Raw genomic sequence first — 22,488 nt, 5'->3', positions numbered from 1 at the left:
GTTGCAGGAGCTGGGCCCTAACATAGTTGTCCATATTGAAGATGATTTTTCAGAGAATAATTTTGACTTGACAAGAGCATGCTTGGCAGCATTGGCTCATAAGAATGAGTATTGCTCAGATACTATCATTCTTGCAATGCTCTAGTAAGTGTCTTTTATTTTACATTTGTTTGCAAAACAATCCTTATTGTACCTCCTCCCTTACACCTTACCTTAATTATTGTTTTGTCCAATGTAGCATGATGAGAAGCTGGCTGAACCATGCTGTACAGCATACAGTTTATATTATTGATCCTGCAATTTCCTTCAAGTTAAGAGATCCAAAGGAAACTCCCATGGATATTTCCAATTGGTTCAGACACTGTGATTTTGATCATGTTGATATTTTGCTACTTCCATACCATAACAAGTATGTGTGTGGCTGCTTCTTTTGGGATTTTCCTTCAAGATTGAGTACTCTTGTAGCCTTTGATTTCTTAATGCTTTTTTCCTTATGCAGTGACCACTGGAGCTTTGCTTCTATTGACATCCAGCAGAAGCAATGCTTTTTATTCAACTCTCTTAGAAACACACACAGAGAGGTTAAATTGTAAGTGGTTTGTGTGCTATTTTTAACTTTAAACTTCATTATTTGGATTTAATGCACACTAACTGAATTATATGTATTGCAGTTGTATTAGAAGACTTCTAGATGCATTGGATCAGTGTCCTCCTAATGTCAATCTTTTGGATTCAATAGAGCCAATAGATTTAGAGGTAAAAAGTTGCTCCCTCTACTAATGTCTATTTCATGCTATGCCTTTGAACTTATTGAATAATTTTATTTTGTTCAGACATTAACAGTTTCTAACATATCATTCCAACTATCCAGACACCACAACAAGATGATTCAAGTAGCTGTGGTGGCTGGAGAGTGCTGATTAGTGCCAAATATATACTTTCAAGCTATTTTGAGATAGGACAGCCAGAGCTTGTAAGAAAAAATAATTTTCATTTAGCTTCAAAAAATTTGATATTGGTACAAAGTGTTCTAAATCATCATATCTCATTGCAGATGAGAGAAGATAGCTTCAACTCGAGCTATGTGCATAGTTTCAGAGCTGATATAATTTGGAAGTTTTTGAAGTATGCCTTCCCCAAACCTATTGTACCAGCTACTGTCAAGTTAGGTGAGAGCTCTAAAGTCCGAGAAGGTGTCATACACCTTGATGACACAGATGATGCAGATGTGGTGCCACAAGAACAAGGACCTAGTGCTGATGAGGAGAAGCCACAAGAACAAGGACCTGTTGCTGCTGATGTTATTGAGGAAATGATGGAGCAACAGCAAACAGATGCTCCAAGGGTAGTAGAGGAGACAATGGAGCAGCACCAAGAGACTGTACACGACAAGATGGAGCAACAGAAAGTAGATTCTCCAAATAAAGATGATACGGTGAGCTTGGACCATGTAGAGCAGCCTCTAGATCAACCTGTAGATAAATAGAAAATTGTTGTCAAGAATATGTTCTACATATGTAATTAAACACTTATGTATAGAATTTTACATTTCTGAATATAATACCTTTGTTTATGGAGTCTGTGTTATCTCAATTTTAAAATTTTCAATGTCTTTGCATTTTATTAATCTCTCTCTTCTTTTGAGCACCTGCAAAAAAGCAATATGAAACAATAGGGTAAAGTAAACTAATAGCAGTGCTTAATGAGACTAGGATAAGTCACATGGTATACCTTCTTATTGTTGTAGATAAATAAAAAGTCCTTTGAAATAGAACCTTCTGTCTCAAATAGAATGTCATTGCGCAATTGAGCTAGGGAGCAACATTGTCTTAATGTGATATTGACTAGCACATCACCATTCTCAACAACATCAATATCAAGAAGTTTATTTTCTGCACCAAAAGAATCTTCATCTTGATCCATAGGGACTAGTTTTGTACCTAGCATTCGACTGCGCTTATAATTAGAAGAAAAAATGAAATTTTGTGATGCAACCATGTACTTCAGTTGTATAGAAGGTTGGACAACCTCACAAAACACTGAACTACATGTCTTCTTATCCCAACCTTTATCCAAAAATTGTGGCATGCATGCCAGACTTGTTGCTTTAACTGTGAACATTGTTTTTGAAACCTTCACTGGAAAGGTATTAAACAAGTCTACAAAAATTGTGAGAGGCATGCACAAAGAAATTTTTATTATCCTTGTGGCAATATTGGGCCTAAGAGCTTTCTGTACTTCTTTGAAAAGCTTGGCTCTATATGCCTCTGTAACACTAAAATGTGGGAGAGGCCAATCCACTGAATTCCATGCTGGAAGGTCTTGTTTTCTTAACACACCATGTGTGTTTGCATTGTCCAGCAACTGATAAAAATGATCAGTAAAAAATATACCGGATTGAGCTAGCTCTGTTGCACATCGACCTTCGTATTGTTGTTCTCCTATCGATCCATGCAAAACATCTATAAATCCCAGAATACAATCGATGTTTTGCCATGTCTCATACGATGAAGGGTATAAATCTGAAATAAAATAACACAAGAATATCAATAAGCAAAGAAAGAAAGCTTTGTCTTAAAAATCCATGCACCTCATAAAGAACAAAACCACAATAGAAAAATATACAATTAGGCCTGTGTTGCGGAAGATCATTTGGATAGTCTCGCAAGACAAGTTCTTTATGCATGTACACATGCTGAATCAAAACTTCTTTCACCGATATCTTTCCTCTGGTGATTTTAAAATCTCGTACTCTTCCCTTCCATGATGCCAAGAAAATATTTTTTGTCTGGGGTCTCTTTCTTTTACTAGGTTGCATGAGCACCCATGCTCCTTTCGAAACAGTAAACCTTTCCCAAGTTCCTTCCGTTTTGACCGTACTTGAATTCTCTACCGAAGAAATAGAAGAAGCAGGTCGACGAGGTAAGGATGTGTGGTATAATTCTGCCTTCATAGCATTATCATCCACAGAGCGTCTTCCACAAGAACGACCATAGTTTTTATTCACCATGGATACCTTGTGAATCTGTAACCACAGCAAAGTAATGTAAACAAGATAACAAAGTGAAGTTTCAAGAAAGAGAAAGTAGGCAGACAGAGAGTTGACAAGAAACATCTTACTCTAAGCCAAACTGGATCAAGGGAGCAGTTTTGGAAAAGAAGAGGTTACTGCACAATGAGGTAGTGGTGTAGAATGGTAGACCTTTCGAAGGAAAGGCAGCACAACAATTCAAAGTTCAAAGGGAGGTGGAAGCGGGAAGGCCCTTGTCAGAGAAAATGTCAGACTAGATTCTATCTTCATGTCCAAAGATCTTGTGAGAATAAAAAACCAATCTCCACATTAATGTAGCACGCTTGTACCTACATAAAATATTGTTTCTTTTATCTATTTTCTTTTATTTTTGTGAATTTCCAACGTTACGTTGGCCCTCTGTTCATTGGTTGAGAGCTTATTTTTCCAAACCGTAAAAGGCCCCAAAATGAGCTCCCTTTTTCCCTAATGGCACTTCGGCACAAAAATATGGAAAAATTATGTGCGTCTTTATGTTCCCATGGCTACAATCTCGCTCTCTCGCATTAATTGCTTCCGGCCTCCTTCCATAATCCGTGTTCTTGTGAGTGTTCCCGTGGAACAACAAGGAAGAGGTAGAGCTTGAGTTCCTTGCAAGCAAACACACACATATAAGAGAGAGCAAGTGACAAGAGAGAGATGGATGGCTGAATTTTCTTCTATCTTCTTCTGTTCTCTACAACCATATAACTAAAAGATAAGAGTACATACTATAAGGGAAAATACTCTCCTACATACTAAACGATAAGAGTACATACTATAATGGAAAGTACTCTCCTACAATAACATACAATAGTCCATCCATAGTGTGAACTCGACTACATGAGCTGGTGTTATAACTAGGCCATAAATCTAGTGCTCCAAAGTGGCTATCACACACAGCCTGTCATTTAACTGGGTGGCATATCAACCATAATCTCACTAGCCATGCCAGTGGCATAATTGCGGAAGCTATCACCCATGCAGGTCATTAATGTCCACCGCAACACTAGTTGAGCTTGATATCTCAATATTGGTGGGGCCAAAGAGTTTAGAGAAGAAGGTGATGGTTGATACTAAATCCCAGAGTTGGAGGTGACAAAGTGATGAAGGTGACATAGTGACAGAGTGGCAGACATGATTGGTGGTAGAGTGATGGAAGTGATGGCCAGAATTGGAGTTGATAGAGTGATAGAGGTGACATGTGGTAGAGTGCTTGAGAGCAACTTGAAGTAAGAGGTGATGGAGTGACGGTTGCTGCTAGAGCTCACTTGAGGTGATAGAGAAGATATGGTTGGTGCTAGAGCTCACCAGAGGTGACAAAGTAGAGATGGTTGGTGTTAGAGCCAAAGGTGAAAGAGTGACTAGCACTAGAAGCAACTCAGAGGTAAGTGATAGTCATGAGCTAGCACGAGAAAAGGAGTTGATGGAGTCAAGAGGGATAATAGAGTGTGCAAGACCCGGCTAGGCATTTACATGTGAATACTATAGACAAGAATCAAGACTAGAACCTGGCTAGGAATTTACATGTGAATACTATAGACTAGAATCAAAGCATATTATTTTTGCTAACCTCTTGGGCAAAGCATTACCGCGGCAAGAAAAACCAAGCATAAGAAGAAAACCCAAAAACCAAATGGTGGTTGGTCAAGGTGAAAACACCCAACCAGATGATGGTTAGTGAAGGTGAATGCACCAACACGGTGACATCTGTGAGTGGTAGCCATCCCAATGGAGAAGGTGTTGATGGAGTCAAGAGGGAAAATAGAGTGTGGAGCCAACTAGGCATTTACATTGTGGAGCCAACTAGGCATTTACATGTGAATAGTATAGACTAGAATCAAGACTAGATCAAAGCATATTGTTTTTGCGATAACCTCTTGTGAAAAGCATTACCTGTAAGAAAAACCAAGCATAAGAAGAAAACCAAAAAACCGGATGGTGGTTGGTCAAGGTGACACACCCATGCTAGATGATTATTGGTGAAGGTGAACACACCAACACGAGCATGGTGGTTGGTCAAGGTGACACACCCATGCTAGATGCTTATTGGTGAAGGTGAACACACCAACACGAGCATGGTGACTATGCAAATGACAATGATGAGGGTGTGGTGAATACATTCATGCTTGAGGGTGTTGAAGCACTTGAGGGTGTAGTGATGCAAACGACAATGATGAGGATGTGGTGAACACACCCATGCTTAAGGGTGTAGTGATTGAAAATGGCAATGATGAGGGTGTGGTGAACACACCCATGCTTGAGGGTGTAGTGACTCAAAACGACAATGATGGAACACAAGGTAAAGGAGCACTTGAGCCACCAAGGGCAAGGGGTGGCATGGTTCCCAAAATTGATCATTAATCAAGGGGATAGGTGTTCTTTATTGATGGAGAGGATGGGGGAGACGAGGCCATGTTCATTGGTGGAGAGAATTTGGGGGGGGTCAGTGGAGAGGGGAGGGATAGTGTTGATGGTGGGAGGTGGAGGTAGGGGACCTTTGACAGTGCCAGTGAAAGAGGCTTGGCCAGAGGGAAGATAAGGGGAGGGGGGAGGGCATGGTCGGTGGAAAAATGTTGGGGTCATGGTGCTTTCTTTTTCAGAATACTTTATTGGTGAGGAAAACTGGGGGGTGGTTTAGTCAGTGGGATAGTCTTGTGTCATCTTTTAATGCCCATTCTAGCCAATGGGGACGAGAACATATGTGTCATCATCACCACATGTGTACTCCCATAAGAGAGTTTCTAGACACTCCTATTGAGCTATCCCATTTAGCTAAGTGAAAGACTTCCTTCCAAGAGTTTATAGCATAGATGTAAAAGGGGGAACTTGAGCATTTGGATGGGAGCCAAAAAAACACTTATCTACCCAATTCATGTCTTTGTATATAAATCTTAAGCTTGCTATACAACTTGTATAAGCATGCTTAACCAAGGATGAAGGTCCCCAACAAATCTACCAAATTCAATGGTCCATGTTGCTTTGGCATGTATTTATATATTCACTATGCCTCCATCTTTTGGTTGACTGATCTTGTCACATGATGTTTAAAGTAATGGTTTTTTATGAATTGTGTTTCTCATAAGAATGTCTCCATCTTTTGGTTGACTTACTATGCCTCCATTTTTTGGCTGACTGATCTTGTCCCAGGATGTTCAAAGTAACAGTTTTTTATAAATTTTGTTTCTCATAAGAACTTCCTAATGGGGTTTAACATATTTTGCCAATGCCATTTCTTAAAGTCCAAGAATGGATAGTGGTTAACCTATTCTTGGATTAATAGATGCTAATATTCTACATTAAAGAGAAAATATAGACACACCCAAAGGATGTGTAATCAAGCTATGAAGCACCTATAAGGCAACAATGTCCAAAATTACAACTTGGACGTGCACATCAATCTAAAAGGAATACTTATGGTATTTCTCTGATGTAATGGTTTGATGGAATACTTATGGCAATTCCTTACTCTAATAATAGCCTATGGTTAACAAACTAAGATTAATTCCATAGTGGTATAATTTATAGGTGTATTGTGAGAGTAAGAATTGTTCTAGCAACATAGGCCACTTATGAGCCTTGGGCACCGACTACTCTTTAAGTGTGTGAACACTTAGGGCCTTGTATATAAGTAAATTCTTCTCATGATGTAATATATAATATCCCATTATAGCCTTGCTCTTTCTAATCTTCTTCTTAATCATATGCTCTTTCTCTTGCTTATCTTCTTATTAATCACATGCTAGTGAGTTTGTGTGAGGAGTGTGCAAGGTGAGAGGAGGGACGAGGTCTCGTAGTGTAAATGCAGCAATGTGATAACTGTTGAGAAATGTGATGCCATGGAGCACAAGGAAGGTAGGGAGTGATTCAAATAAGTGAGAGAAGAAGCATGCACATTAGAAAAGGAATAGACTAAGGGTCTAATGTCAAAGGTTGATTTGTATGGTCATTTGTAAAAGGTGGTCAAAGGTCAAAAAGGTGGCACATGGAAAGTGCAAGGGAGCACATGTACTGTGAGCATTTATGGACACATAGTTGGCACTAGAGTGCACAAAAAGCATGGATTGGAGCCCTTCCCACCAAGGCTATAAATATGGGTGTATGGATCTTGATTATAACAATGAGATTATGGAGTTTGTGCCTTAACCATTGTGTCATTGATTAACCTTTATCTTAATCTTATATTAGCATTTTCTTAGTTTTTTCATTATGGTCTTAATCACTTGCTAGCTATGAGCCACCTTAGATCCACATTTTTAACAATAACACTCATAGTGGGAGAAAGTGATGGACCACCCACCCACCATCAAGGAGGTGTGGAGCTCATATAGCATAGCTCGAGCTTGGCCAAACAAAAAGTTCCCCACGATAATATTAGAGTTAGAGGTAGAATGGATTCTTATACTATGAGCCTTTACATAATCCCTAGGAACTTTTTCTTCACTTTTGTTTACATCTATGGTTTATCTATTGCCCACACTCTTGAGTACCAGCTTTCCATGAAAAAGAACTGGTTTTATGTGTGATTTAGTGTCTTTTTTGTGCATAAAATAATGTCTTTTAGGTTAATATTGCATGGTTTATGGGTCTAATTACATGTAGATTAGTTTTTGGTGTTCATAATGCACAAAGGGAAATTTAGGCTTTTCATCAAAATTTGCACATCAAAATTTGCATTAGCATTACATTTAACTTTAGCTCTCTTTTAGGATACACATATGGCTTGGTTGCTTAATTTTTGCATTTTATTTGTGTTTTTTGTTAAATTTGAGTGCATGAATGTGTTAACGTACCTTTTAGGTAGCTTAATCAAATAAACATAAAAGAACTCTTGATTTTCATTGATTGATTAACATTGAGTTTTCAATGTACATTGTGATGAATGGTGGGGGTGTTGCAAAGATGAGTTTTGGTGCTTATTGAACGAGAATTTTCCATCTAGTAAAAGTTTTCTTACCTAGACCCTTGCTTCTAGATATTTTGAGGCTTGAGTTGAGGGTGAGACATTTTGAGGACCTTTAAAGTTTAAAGGGGTTTTATTTTGCAGAACCTTATGTACACCTCTTAATGTGGTGACATCAAAGGGTTTAAAGGGACAAATTCATCCTAGAGATAGATTTAAATTACCTCTACTGTATTATTAGTTGTGATTATGGAAAAGCTAGATCTAGTAGAAGAGTATATCTAGACATCATTTTCTTCCTTTTCTCAAACATTATACCTTATTAGATTTCATACCTTATTCTACCTCTAATGTATTGTTAGCTATAATTATGGAAAAGGTAGATCTAATAGAAGAGTACATGATAACTGGATATAGTTTTCTTCCTTTGCTTAAATATCTATCTAGACTTAATCATCTAAGTTTATAAAAAGTTTGTATGTCAAGGTCTATTAATGATATTAACTATTTAAAATAATATGAGTTTTTTTCCAAGTGTAATAATAGCTATTCACATGTAAAGGAAAAATGTAAGAAAAAAAAGATTGCACACCTAGATGATCTTTTGCTCTTCATAAAGAGTTCTGATGGTATTTTAAGTGTCCTTGAGCTTCACATTTTTAAATATATTACAAGACATAGATTTAGAAGGTAGACTAAGATAAACGATCCAACCATCCCTATCAACAACCAAGCACCGACCTACACAATTATAATGGTACTTTTGAAGGTTTGAAGAATGATTACCCAAGGCATGGAAGAAAAGTAGGAATCTCAATGCATGATTTAGCAAGAGGCCTTTAGAAAATGGCCTCCTCAATACCATATGTAATGTTAGACACCCATGCTCTAATTGTTTATATGTCTACGTTGATTTTCCAAAGTCAAAGATCTTGCGAATGAGGACATTATGAATAAGATTAAGTATTATAAACTTGATTAAGAGCTTAAGCATAATTAGGAAAAGTGCAGGTATGTACAAACTTCAAGAAAAGACCACAAAGAAACCCATATCATTTTCAAAGTGAGGTTATCAATATATAGGTCTTAGAAAAGGTCCAATTTCCTTCCTTTTTTTTCACTTACATTCATGATACTTGCATATGTCTTATTTTGAGTTAAGCTATCTATTTCTAGAGATTCTATACTTATCCTAGTTTAGCATTTATCATCAGCTCAAGCTTTTTACAAAACCTTAGCAATATCTAATAAACCCACCCTCAAATCAAAGAGATGTTCAGTGCTAAGCATTATAAATGATTGATTTGTTGCACTACCACCTAGTTTTCAAGGGGTTTATAAAATGAATTTGCCTATAAATATCCAAGCCACCATCATTTCCCTTAAGCCAAAAGAAAAATATTACTCCTGCAAGTCACAAAATATTTGGAGACTTTTCAAGGCTAAACCTTATTTTCTTACAAGGTCCAACCATGTTTATTTAAAGAAATAAGATAACATTAGAAAGTAGATGGTGTAACTTCTTCCTATTTGGCTTTCTTTTCATGTCAATGTTCATCTCTAAGTGCTCTTGTGTGGTTATCATCAATAAATATGGAGTAGAGAAATGACCCCATGAACATGATCCTCTTGTATGAAAAATTGCATATGTAAGTACATATATAAGTGGAGAGCATGGAGATCATTGTGAACATTCTCATTAATTTGCTAGCTTATATATGAAAAATTGCATATGTAAGTACATATATAAGTGGTGATGAGCATGGAGATCATTGTGAACATTCTCATTAATTTACCATCTTATATATGAAAAATTATATATGTAAGTACATATATAAGTGGTGAGCATGGAGATCATCGTGAACATTCTCATTAATTTTCCAGCTTATACGTTGATTTTGTGTGTGAAAACATGAATATGATTTTTTTAAACATAATAAAGAAATGTAGCAATGATCTATACACATGAAAAATGCACAAGACATAGGCAAACCTTTTATTGGTAAAAAAACTTTGTGTGAGACTAGTTCCTTCAATATGTTAGTCTGGGGTGGTTGTAAGATAAGGGTCACCACTTCGATTTTGATATGGGTACTTGCACCTAGTTGGCTTGGCTCAAGAAAATTATATTGAGGTCTTTTAATAAAACATCACACTCTTTAGTGATGTACATATACATATGGTCTGATAAAAAATAAAAACCTTTAAAATCCTTATTTCATGGTGGACAAATGTAGTGTATATGACCTGCTTTGAATTCTAAATTTAGAACATGTAGACAATATGATCTTTAAATGTTAAGAACTTTATCTAAATGCCATTTCCACTTTATAGGCCTAAAAGCCACATAATGATGATCTTAACTTGTTTTATTGAGTAATTTTTGCACATAATGATGATCCTAACTTGATTTATTGAGTAATTTTTAAATTTAATTTCTATTTTAAACTAATTATTATATGGTTAGAATGTATGAAGAAAAAGTAGTTTTTGTTTTGTACAACACATCTTCATGATTCACTAGAATTATTCATTTTCACCAAAGTCAATGACACAAGGATAGTGAGAACAATGTGGCCATACGGTCAAATTTAAATTTTTAATAGCTAAATTTTCCAAGATGTCTATTGGAATTATCATTAATAATTTATTATTTTTAAATTAAAATCATATATTAATATTTATTTTTTATCTCAAACTTTTAAACACCTTAAAATAAAATCAAACTTAGTCTAAAAAGTAAAAATTATGCAATGAAAGATTTTGTGTATTTTTAAAAGAAATTATATCTTATAACTAATTAACCTATACCATATATCAGTCCATAATCATCCAATTAAAAAATGAAAATTATATCATATAAATATCTACTAGCATTTTTCAGAGATGTCATGTGTGTGCAAAGCTTGTATGATGCAAGCAGCATCGCAGCATGCATTTCCATAAGAAACCAAGAATTGTATAAACGCTCCTTATACATGTAGATCTTTGTGGTAAAATGCCAACCACTACATTGTGTGGTTCTTCCTACTACACTGATCGATGACTTTAGTAAAGAAGATGGTGTATTTTCTTTGGGATACGGTTGAAGGTTTTGGAAAGTTCAAAATATGGCACAACTTGCTAGAGAATGAGTCATTAAAGAGGTTAAAGAAGTTTTTAACACAATGAGAAGGAGAATTCACATCAAGTGAGTTTAATGCCTATACAAGGAGTACAAGATCAAGAGAGATTTGAAAGTTTCTCATACTTTGCTAATAGAATGGTGTTACAAAGCACAAGAATCACACAATTGTGGAGATGGCCCAGATCTGGTATGTGCAAAGGCAAAGGATTACGTAAATATTTTAGACCGAGGTAGTTAACACTACGGTGTGTACCCTTATATAACAGGAGTTAAACAAAGTAGTGAAGGGCATGACACCTCTATAGCCATATTTGGTAGTGATGTGTGTGAACACACTAGGACTAACCGGGGGAACTTTTTCCCTCTTTAGGAGGTTTTTCCCCCCGTGCTAGTATACACCCATCTTTGGGTATACTTATCTTCTTGTTTGGTACATCACACATTCATTATTTATCATCTCATTGTGTGCTCCCTTGAGCTTCTCCACCACTCTATGTGTGTGTGTGTGTGTGTGTGTATGTGTGTGTGTGTTTACATTCTTGTGCACCTATTTCCAACATTTGGTATCAGAGCATACGCTCCTCGTCCCTGTGCAGCATGCCTACCCTTCACCCCAAGTCGCCTTGGGCACATTTTGGGGGCCGTTCACATGTTTTTGATTTTCTACAAACATCCTCGAGGACCAAATTTGCAATGTTCTTCATCGGATTCTGGAGTAGTTTTGTCAAATCTAGTATAGAATGGGTGTATAGATATACGAGAAAGCATCTACAGGCTTCACTTCGACATCAATTTCTGTATCTTACGAGTAAAACCTCTACTCACTATACTTTGGATTTCTTTCATACCACTTGCAGGTCTCCATTGTCAACGGCCTTATTAGCAGCCACCTTGGTTGCATCAAAAGAGCACTCAACACTTTGTAGGTTGTGTGATTACTTGCTTGGGTATTATCAAAAATGGTAGACATTGATGTATTTCGGATGTTTAAGGATAAGATTGATGGGACCAACTATCCGTTTTTATGGTCCTATATGATGCGGCATGTGTTGGTAGCCAAAGGGCTATGGAATGATGTGGTTGGTATATTGAGAAATGTCTTGGTTCTTTTGATGAGCATGATGTAGAAGGCACATCTGTAAACACAGACTCAGTTTCACATAGTGCATTGCCACAGCATAGCATAGCATACCTCCTATGGAGAAACAAACAAAGTGGGATGGAAGAGATGTGGTGCAAGCACATGCATTTCTTACTTTGTCAGTTAAGATGAGTATTATTCCTCACATTCAGTCATGTAGGACTGCTAAACATGCTTAGGATGCACTTGCCTCATTGTACCAAGTACATAATGAAGCACGTGTTGCATTTCTTACTTTGTCAGTTAAGATGAGTATTATTCCTCACATTCAGTCATGTAGGACTGCTAAACATGCTTAGGATGCACTTGCCTCATTGTACCAAGTACATAATGAAGCACGTGTTGCTTATATATGAAAGCAATTAGAGTTAGAGCATATGGATGAGGGAGACTCCATGGACAATTTCCTTACAAAAATCAAGGATTTTAAGGAGTAGTTCGCTAGTTTTGATGAAATATATCTTGACAATTCATTGGTGCCTACTACTGTCTTGAATGCGTTGCTGGACTCAGATCAAGGTTTTCCTTCTACCCATCAAACTCATGATGAAAGGTAATCCAAATTGCCTTGAAATTTGAGGAGTTGGTTTTTGTGCTCTTGCAAGAAGAGAAATCTAGGCAAAACAGATTTGTCATACAAACAAGAGATCAGGCTTTTTCTGCCAGTCAACAAAGAGGCAAAGGTAAATCCTTTCCTCAAGGTAGTTATATGCCGAAATCAAAGTCATCAGGCAAGCCTGCAGAGACAAGGAAGGCGATAAGCCAAAGAAAAAGGGCAAATGCTATATTTGCACAGGAAGCATGGTCACTTTATTAATGAGTGTGCAAGAAGTAGCTGGAGAAGGAGAAAAAGAAAGATTCGGGTATGGCATGGCTGTAGATCTGATGCATCAACATCCAATGTAGAAAACAAAGAATCTGCAAACTATGCACATGATGATTGGGCTTTATATGGTTTAAAGCAAGCTCGTGGAGCTTGCTTTAAACCATATAAAGCCTTTTTCAACCTGCACACTTTGTTTTCTTGCCCTCTTTGAACAAAACCATGAGGTTGCGATACATACACCTCCTCATGCAAATCTCCATTTAAGAATGTAGTCTTTATGTCCAACTGATGTACATTCCAACCATTATGAGCTGCCAATGCACAAATGCTACGAATGGTAGTCATACGACAAGTGGGAGCAAAGGTCTCATCAAAATCAATGCCCTTTTCTTGAGCATAACCCTTTGCAACAAGTCTAGCTTTATAGCGATCAACACTGCCATCTGGCTTTCGTTTCAACTTAAAAACCCACTTACATCCAATGGCCTTTTTACCAATAGGCAAATCACACAAAGACCATGTACCATTCTTCATTATAGCATCATATTCACTTTGCATTGCAGCCAACCAATTTTTTTATTTTTGTGCCTCATCAAATGAAAGAGGTTCTTCCTCTTCACACATACTAGACACAGCCAAAGCATAACAATCTGATGCATAAGAGGCATGCTGAAAACCTGAACGAGTACGACTAAATATAGGTGCATCAATTTTACTATCACAGGTTTGCACCAGCCATTTAGGCATACCTCTAGCCTGCTCATTTTCAGCCCTATCCTCATGAATTACATCTTGTAAATCTACATCAAAAATAGGCTGATCTATGATGTCGTTTGAAATCTGCATAGGCTGAGTATTTGCCTCATTAGGACTTACATTTGAATTCCCACCTGTAAATAGAGGCAACAACGTATCAAATACATCCCGTGAGCTCACACCTGTCTCTTTGGTACATGATAACAAAGGCTGCACAGCATCTTCCACAAAAACAACATCTCGACTAATCAAGATACGCTTTGACTACGGATGATACAATTTGTATCCCTTGCTCTCAGCACCGTAGTAGCCAACAAAAATGCATTTGACAGCCTTATCATCCAATTTTCTGCACTATTGCACAGGCACTAAAGCATAGGCCAAGCAACCAAAGACACGCAAGTGACCAATAGAAGGCTTCTTGCCATGCCAAGCTTCGTATGGAGTAATAGACTGCAAGGCCTTAGTGGGACACCTGTTGAGTACATATGCAGCACACATGACAGCCTCAAGCCAAAACGCATGTGGCAAAGCTTGGCTCTTGACCATACATCGTGCCATCTGCTTAAGTGACCTATTTTTCCTCTCAGCAATACCATTTTGATGAGGGATATACGGCACTGTACATTGGTGTTTTATCCCACGACTAGCCAGAAATGCATCAAACTCTTTAGACATGTACTCCCCCCCCTCGATCAGAACGGAGGGTGCCCACAGTACAATTGGATACATTTTCAACCATAAGCATAAACTGTTTGAAGCACAAAAACACTTCGGACTTTGCCTTCAGTGGATATACCCATGCATGCCTTGAGTAATCATCAATGAAAGTCACGAAGTACAAGTGTTTACCAAATGACGGAGTTTGCATAGGCCCACATACATCACTATGTACAAGTTGCAATTTGCGAGTGGCCCGCACAGAACCATTCTTTGGAAACGCAAAACGCTGCATTTTGCCCAAAATACAGCCTTCACACAAACATGTTTCAATGGTGCCTCAAGAGGGGGGCAATGAAGCAACCATATCAAATTTCTGCAAACGCAGTAAACTACTAGCAAAGTTTAGATGACCAAAACAAGCATGCCATAGTTTTTCATCTGAAACTGCCTTTTCATCTGAAACTGCATTTTCATCAAAAACTGCATTTGCTGAATCTTCCACACACTTGTCATAAGAATTGAGCCTATACAGCCCACGAAACAAGGTGCCAGATACAATAATCGTATCACCAGAAGTCAAATCATGAACAGTACATTTGTCATCCACAAATTTGACTACAAGTCCAAGTCTAGTAAGCGCAGAGAGACAATAGATTCTTCTTTATCCCTGGCACATACAAAGCATCTGAAAGTGTGAAAGCGCTGCCTTTTGCAGTAGTAAGCATAATTTTACCAATGCCCTTCACTGGGTAAGAAGCCTTATTGGCACATGTGACAGTATTCCCATTAGGGACAGCCTCAAGACAAGTGAACATATCACGATGCGAGGTAATGTGCTTTGTAGCACCACTGTCAAAATACCATACATTAGAGTCAACAAAAACTGCCAAACATACATCATGTATAGATGGGTCATACTAGCAATACACGCTAAACGCCCATTCTGTATCCTGCACAACATTTGCAGAATCTGCATTTGTAGAAGCATCCGCTATTGTGGCTGCATTTGACTCTTTCTTCTTTGCCTCTTTAGCCTTTAGCTTAGGGCAATTCTTAATGACATGATCAGTTGCCTTACAATAGTTGCACCTGATCTTTTTCTTGCCTTTATATCAAGAGCCTTCTCAGACTTATTGTTGCTACCTGTGGAAGGAGAAAAAGTTACAGACCTATTAATAGGAGAAGAAACAGTGGAAGGGACTACCTTACCACTTCTTCTCTGCTGGGCAACAATAAATGCCTGATCAATTGCACGCTGCCTAGCCCTGTTTTGCCTCGACTGCGCTTCTTGCAAGAGCTTTTTGACTAAAGTATCATATTTGACAACATCAGGTCTGTCCTCAGTAACAAGTCTCCACGTGGAAGCAAAAGTCTGATATGACTCAGGTAAAGCATAAAGAACAGTCTCTGCACAAGAGAATGATCAGGAATAATCTCACCTACAGAAATCAACTGTACCTTGAGATCTTTAATCTCAGCAAGAAAGACATTCATGTCATCATCTTTCTGCATAATCTTTGATTCTAGCTCTTTACGCAAGTAAGAGATTTTTGCCTCGTTATTATGACCTGCATACAAACTAGCTAGAATATCCCAAGCCTGTTTTGCTGTTTTAGCTGAACGAATATGTGGGGTGATGTTACATTTGACAGAAAATGCAATCAAGGCATGAGCCTACGCATCTTTACCATCCCAACGAGCTTGTTCAGTAGTGGGTAAAACAGTAGCAACAGTAGAGCTGCTAGAACCTGCAACATCCTTAACAGATCCTACATTCACAGAACCTGGACGTACATCCATACCCTGCACAATGTTCCACACTCTTTTTGCAACCAAAACATTCTGCATCATGTATGCCCAAAGTGGGTAGTTGCTGTCTCCATCCAGTTTGTCATCTCAGAGACAACATGCGAAATATATCATTGCTATTATCAGCCATGGCCACTGATCAGCCATGGCCACTGACTAAAACTGATGCAAAACCTACCTGTAATGAAGCAAAGACTGAACAGAAAATAACTCGTGCTATGTAGCACGGTCCACAATAGAATATGTATGCCTGTTTTGCAGAAAACTGCATTATCGAAATTTCTGCACAAAATGACGAAAACACCTGTGCAGAACTTGAAATGCAGAAACGGAGCCTGAAATGACCTCAGAGGCAATTTCTGAGAACGCTAAGCCCTATGGGCTTAGTTTGCAGAGTATAGGGACCTGCAAGCGCTCGTGAAAGCTTACCTCAATCGGAGAACGTGAGTCGGAGGGTGCTGGCGGTGTAGCCCTGGGAGCCAATGCCTGCTCTGATACCAATTGTTGGAATTAGGGTTACAGGAAAGCACACAAAGCTTGGAGAAGAAGCAAGAATGCACACAACACACAATGTATTAGATTGTGTCAATGTACAAAGATAAGTTAGCCCTAGAATGATGGGCGTATATACAAGCCGGGGGAAAAAATCCTCCTAAAGAGGGAAAAAGTGCCCCGGCAGTCCTAAGTGTGTTCACACACATCACTGCCTATATATATGGCAACACATATTACAAATCAGCATGTTTTTTAGCCCATAGATCAGCCTATTGTGATGAGGCAAATGTGGATGATGTAGTTGATGAGGAAAGAAGGAAAATTGTGGAGTCTAAAAGTATGCCAAATAGTTGGTGCAAACACTATGTGACAGCAAATTGGTCACTTTTTTGCCTAGTAGAACACATGCAAGCTCATGCATCTCTTGTTGATATAGGTTATGTTCTTATTACCAGCTTATGTGATGAAGAGGAACCTATCTCATTTGATGAAGCAAAGGAATCTGAAAATTGGATGAGTGTTATGCAATCTGAGTATATACTAAAAATTTCTTAAACCAAAGAAAAACAAGGGGAAACAAACTGTTGATACCAAGGTTGATTAAAGGACATGAAAAAGGAGCTTGTGGAGGACCTAACCCCAAAAGAGCCAAAAGATACACATGATGCAGAAGAATCCACCTCAAAGGCTACTACACAAACCACAACACCCATATGTGTGACATAGAAACTTTCCTTCAAATTGTAAACCTCTCCAAACAAAGATAGATTCTTCACAACACAATGACATCTAATCCTTTGTGAAGATATCTCTCTAAGCCTCGCAAATTGATGTAATTCTTTCAAGTTTTGCCACCAATAAGTGGCTCCTTTAACAAAAAGCAGCAACTTAATAAGAGTCTATTTGAGTCAATTCTTGTACTTCATGTATATCTGCTTCATTAGAGCACTTACATATACATAAAAGCATAAAAAGCACATGGGAAGAACCATGTAGGAACAAGTCCTACTCAACAGCATTTGACAAGAATCCTACCACAAAAAGGGACTTCATCAAAGGTTAATTTCTTCAAATAATGAATGTTGCTTCAATGAATCAAATGAGAAACTGAGAAACACAATCTCGTTCTGATGATTATGTCTATGTTTCTCCGGATCCTTCCTTTTCTTTCCCTTTATTAACATCTCTTAGTTTCCCAACTAACACATATTAATTGTAACATTGCACATGATTGCCAAAAACAAAGTGAGCTAGGAAAAAAAATGCTCACAAAAAAATTAAAAATGCAATTCGCAAAAAACCCCACCCCCACCCCGTCAGGAATTCCCAATAAACCACTAACCTTTTTATTTAATAACTAGCTTTTCTCATTCCTTCAAGAGAAACAAAGACCATTGAACATCACTTAACATTCAAAGCCATCTACAAGCATGTCATTTCTCCCCACACAAAGGTCTTCAACGCGATCATCATCATCAAGAAGGGGAGAATGTTAACCCATTCCTAGGGTTAACAAGAGCTACCGCCATTATCTTACATTAAGAAGTCAAGGTAGATACACCAAAAGGTCATACATTCAAGATATGAAGCAATGGTGTCCAAAGCTACAACTTAGACAAGCACCTGTAATGGTCCGATGGAATACTTAAGGCAATTCCTACTTCAAGAGCGTGTGGTAGCAAGTTAGGATGAAGTCCCAAGTGATGTACTTCATGGATATATTATGAGAGTAGTCATTGTAATAGCATTAGGCCTCTTATGAGCCTAAAGTGCTCGGCTGGCCACAGTTTAAGTGAGTGCGAACACTTATGGCCATGTAGATAAGTGAATATCTCTCAAAATACAACACACTCTCCCATTCTGCAATAGAGTCTTGCTCTTGCTAATCTCACTCTCTAATGCATGCTAGTGAGTGTGTGTGAGTGATGTGAGGTGAGAGAAGGGACGAGTACACGTAGTGCAACGCGGCGGTGTGACAATGCTCGCGAGAGGCACTATGGAATTGCTTCTCTCAAGGAGTTGTAGAGCTTGGAGACCTCAAGGGTTACAAGCTCTGCCATTGGAAAGATCCTAACGATAGTTGCAGTTCACCAAGTAATCTCTTGTTGTTGGATGTGTTTCAAGGGGGTTAGGGTGAGCCATAACATTTTGGTAGAACTCTTTTGTTGAGAAGAAGAAGAACATTTTTTAGCCTCTCATCTTATGTGTTCTCTTCTAGGGTTTGTGTGAGTGTGTGTGTGCTTGCAAGCTTAAGCTCTCTTCCTCCCTGCATCTTTTCATGATATCAAAGCTTGGTTCATGCTAAGAAGCTGAGCAGAAAGCAAGAGAAGCATAAGAAGCGGTACGAGGGTAAGAGCTCCCCTTTGTGTTGGCTACCACACCCTTGTCTCGGGAGCTCTTCAAGAGATAATGGCAAACGAACTTTGATTGAGAAGCTATCTTCGCGGGAGCAGAGCTGCATGATGACAATTTTTATGGGGCCGAAAATACGTTTCGGGTGCATCTTGACCTTCATTTTCAGTTCGCAGGCATTTATGTGCACTGGGAATAAGTTTCGATACCTGAGATTAATCCAACAGCTGCTGTAGATACTTGAGATTAATCCAACAGCTGCTGCAGATGTAAAAGAATACAAGGATTAGAATCAAGAAGCAAGGAAAGTCATGTATTGGCTTTATATTAGCATACATAACACCATGATTGGGTATCTACAGGATGCCAAGTCAACCAAGGAGGCATGGGACACCTTGGTGGTGAAGTTGTATGAAACTAACACCAAGGCACGAAAGATTCAGTTAAAGAATGAGCTTCATATTGTGGAGAAGAAAAATATGTCTGTGAATGATTATGCCTTGAAGATCAAGGGCATTGTGGAATCCCTTGCATCTATTAGTGTTTCTTTTGATGAGATGATGATAAGATGGAAGTATGTCTACGTGGTCTCATGCCACAATACAAGGCATTCATTGCTCAAGAGAGAATCCATGCATAAATCTGAAATTACTTTCTATAAAACTAATCTATTATCTATAATATGAGGGGGTACTCTCTCTCTCTCTCTCTCTCTCTCTCTCTCTCTCTCTCTCTCTCTCTCCCTCGAATGGCTGCATTAACAAAGGGGAGTGTGTGTGTGTGTGAGAGAGAGTGTGTGTGTGAGCGAGAGAGAGAGAGAGAGAGAGAGAGAGAGAGAGAGAGAGAGAGAGAGAGGTATGAAAGAGCGAGAGGTACATGCTCCCTAGAAAACAAGGTCTCTGTCTCTCTGATAGCTACAATAATAGAGAAAGAGAGAGAGTAGTACATGAACCCATTATAGAGAGAGAGAGAGAGAGAGAGAGAGAGTATATGCATTAGAAAATGAGAGAAGAAAATATACTCTCTCTCATGGCTACAATATGAGAGAGACACAGAGAGAGAGAGAGAGAGAGAGAGAGAGAGAGAGAGAGAGAGAGAGAGAGAGAGAGAGAGAAAACTACCTGATTGCCCTGAGTACTTGCCCATTTGACCACCTTTCCAAATATGTTGCAAGTTTGCTATGCTTTAATAATTTGGCTACACAATAAGGCTTCAATAGTTACACAGCAAGTCTTTAGAGCTTTTGGTAAACAGCAACATAGCCGGGATAGCTACACGGCGCATATTCAAAGCTTTTGGTAGACAACAGTAGACGTGTACGAGAGAGAGAGAGAGAGAGAGAGAGAGAGAGAGAGAGAGAGAGAGAGAGAGAGAGAGAGAGAGAGAGAGAGGAATGTATGTCAAAACATGTGTGTGGGTGGAAGTAGGAATGGGAGAAGGACAGGAGTGGGGGAGGCATGCTTGCCATATGCTTCAAATTTTATTAATTTAAATTTAAAATTTAAAATTTCAAAGGCTTGAAAGCACTCAAATTTTAGTGCTTTTTCAAGGGTGCTTTTTAGCCTAAAAATTCTTCCACCTTACCATGCTTTCACCCTACCTTAAAAGTGCAAATAGATATATTACTCTAAAACATTATGTTACCCATACTAGTATATAAACTTTATTATTCCAACTAAAAGGAAAGGCCAATGTTTTAGGATGAGCTCTTAGTGATAAATTCTATGTGAATACTCCACTTAATATGGATATCCAAATCCTACCAACTCACATTACTATACCCACAACAAAACTTACACATCATCCACAACAAAACTTACACATCAACGGTGTCCTATAGATGGCACCTTCTTCAACCCAACAACCAATGTGTATGCATGACTATACATGACCCACAACAAGACTCACATTACTATACATGACCCACAACAAAACTTACACATCACCCACAACAAACTTACTCATCAACGGTGTCCTATATATGGCACCTTCCTCAACCCAAACAACCAATGTGTATGTGTCCTCCACGTGGCTTCTTTACTTTATCTTAAAGGTAAATACTAAAAATTGCATATTCCACTAAATTACTATGTTATGCATGCTATTATATAAACTCTATTATCTCTAACTAAAAGGCCATCAACTCACAAGTTGACTATATCCTAAGGTCCCTTTTCATTTTAAAAATGCCATTTCATCAATCAATGATACATCACTCCACAATTGACCAACCCCTTGATGATGACACATTATTGCAAATACATTTACTAGTAGAATGAAAATGGTTGCCATACATTGCCTTGTAGCTTCTCTTGGTTCTATAGCTATATAAATTAATATAGCTACATTACCTTGTGGCTTCTCTCTATTCTATTATAGCTATATAAATTTACTTATTATTCATATTATCAACTTCGTACTCCTATCGTTTATAGCTTATGTGTCATTTCTCTCATGCAAGAGTTTTCGAGAGATTATGGCCTCATTGTAAGTGTTATTGATTATAAACCTATTGCAAGGGTTTAAAGGTAAAGACTAAAGTAGGTATGTATTCACAATATCATACAAATTACCTCCTTATATTAAAGTGTCTAGAAAGTTAATAGAAGTGATTAATGTAAACCTATTGCAAGGGTTTAATAGAAAGTTAGTAGAAGTTATTGATTGTAGACCTATTGCAAGGGTTTAAAGGTAAAGACTAAAGTAGGCATGTATTGAGAATATCATACAAATTACCTCCTTATATTACAGTGTTTAGAAAGTTAATAGAAGTGACTAATCCTCTAAATGTTGGGGATTGCATCATATATGCACCCAACATTTATGACTTATCATTAGAAAGTAATAGAAGCAATTAATTCTCTAAATGTTGGGCATTACATCATATATGCATCAAATGTTTATGACTCATGATCAGTATTCATGGCCATGCTTGATAAGGTTTAGCATATGTTTGCAACATTCTCTCCCAATTGACCCAAATGCATTTCTTTGCATCACAAGTGCTTCATGTTGGGGATGGATAAAAGGTTAGCACATATAAGCCTTATTTATTCACAAAAAGTGTTGTGCTTTTATGATGTTGGGGTGGATAAAGTGCTTCATGTTGGGGTTGTATAAAAGGCTAGTAGATGAGTCTTACTCACTCAGGAGAAGTGTTGCTTTTCTATGATGAACTATATAACTAGCATGAATATATTTGATTCCTTGTTTTTTAGTTTAAAACCTTAGTTATGTTCCATGTCAACAAGAAGAATGACTCTAGGTTACAATCATGTGGTAAAGGCCTAATAGTTTTAGATTCACTACAATAGTAGAACTTTCTTGAATCAATTAGTACAAGTATTTAGGAACAAATAAGTATCCA

The 22,488-nt window shown here is 37.9% G+C and overlaps 1 long non-coding RNA gene across 1 annotated transcript; it reads left to right on the top strand.

Annotated features, from left to right (window-relative positions):
* The first annotated feature begins 497 nt into the window (after positions 1-497).
* On the top strand, positions 498-979 carry LOC147629011 (uncharacterized). The gene is made up of 3 exons (XR_015267998.1): positions 498-589; positions 672-756; positions 872-979. It is a non-coding gene; the product is annotated as an uncharacterized LOC147629011 (long non-coding RNA).
* Positions 980-22,488: the final 21,509 nt, after the last annotated feature.

The sequence above is a fragment of the Cibotium barometz genome, chromosome 18 (assembly GCF_041138505.1).
Source record: "Cibotium barometz isolate CiBa-2024 chromosome 18, ASM4113850v1, whole genome shotgun sequence".
NCBI classification, from domain to species: Eukaryota; Viridiplantae; Streptophyta; class Polypodiopsida; order Cyatheales; family Cibotiaceae; genus Cibotium; species Cibotium barometz.
Note: the sequence above shows the minus strand (reverse complement) of the source record. Positions and strands in the feature narration are given on the sequence as shown.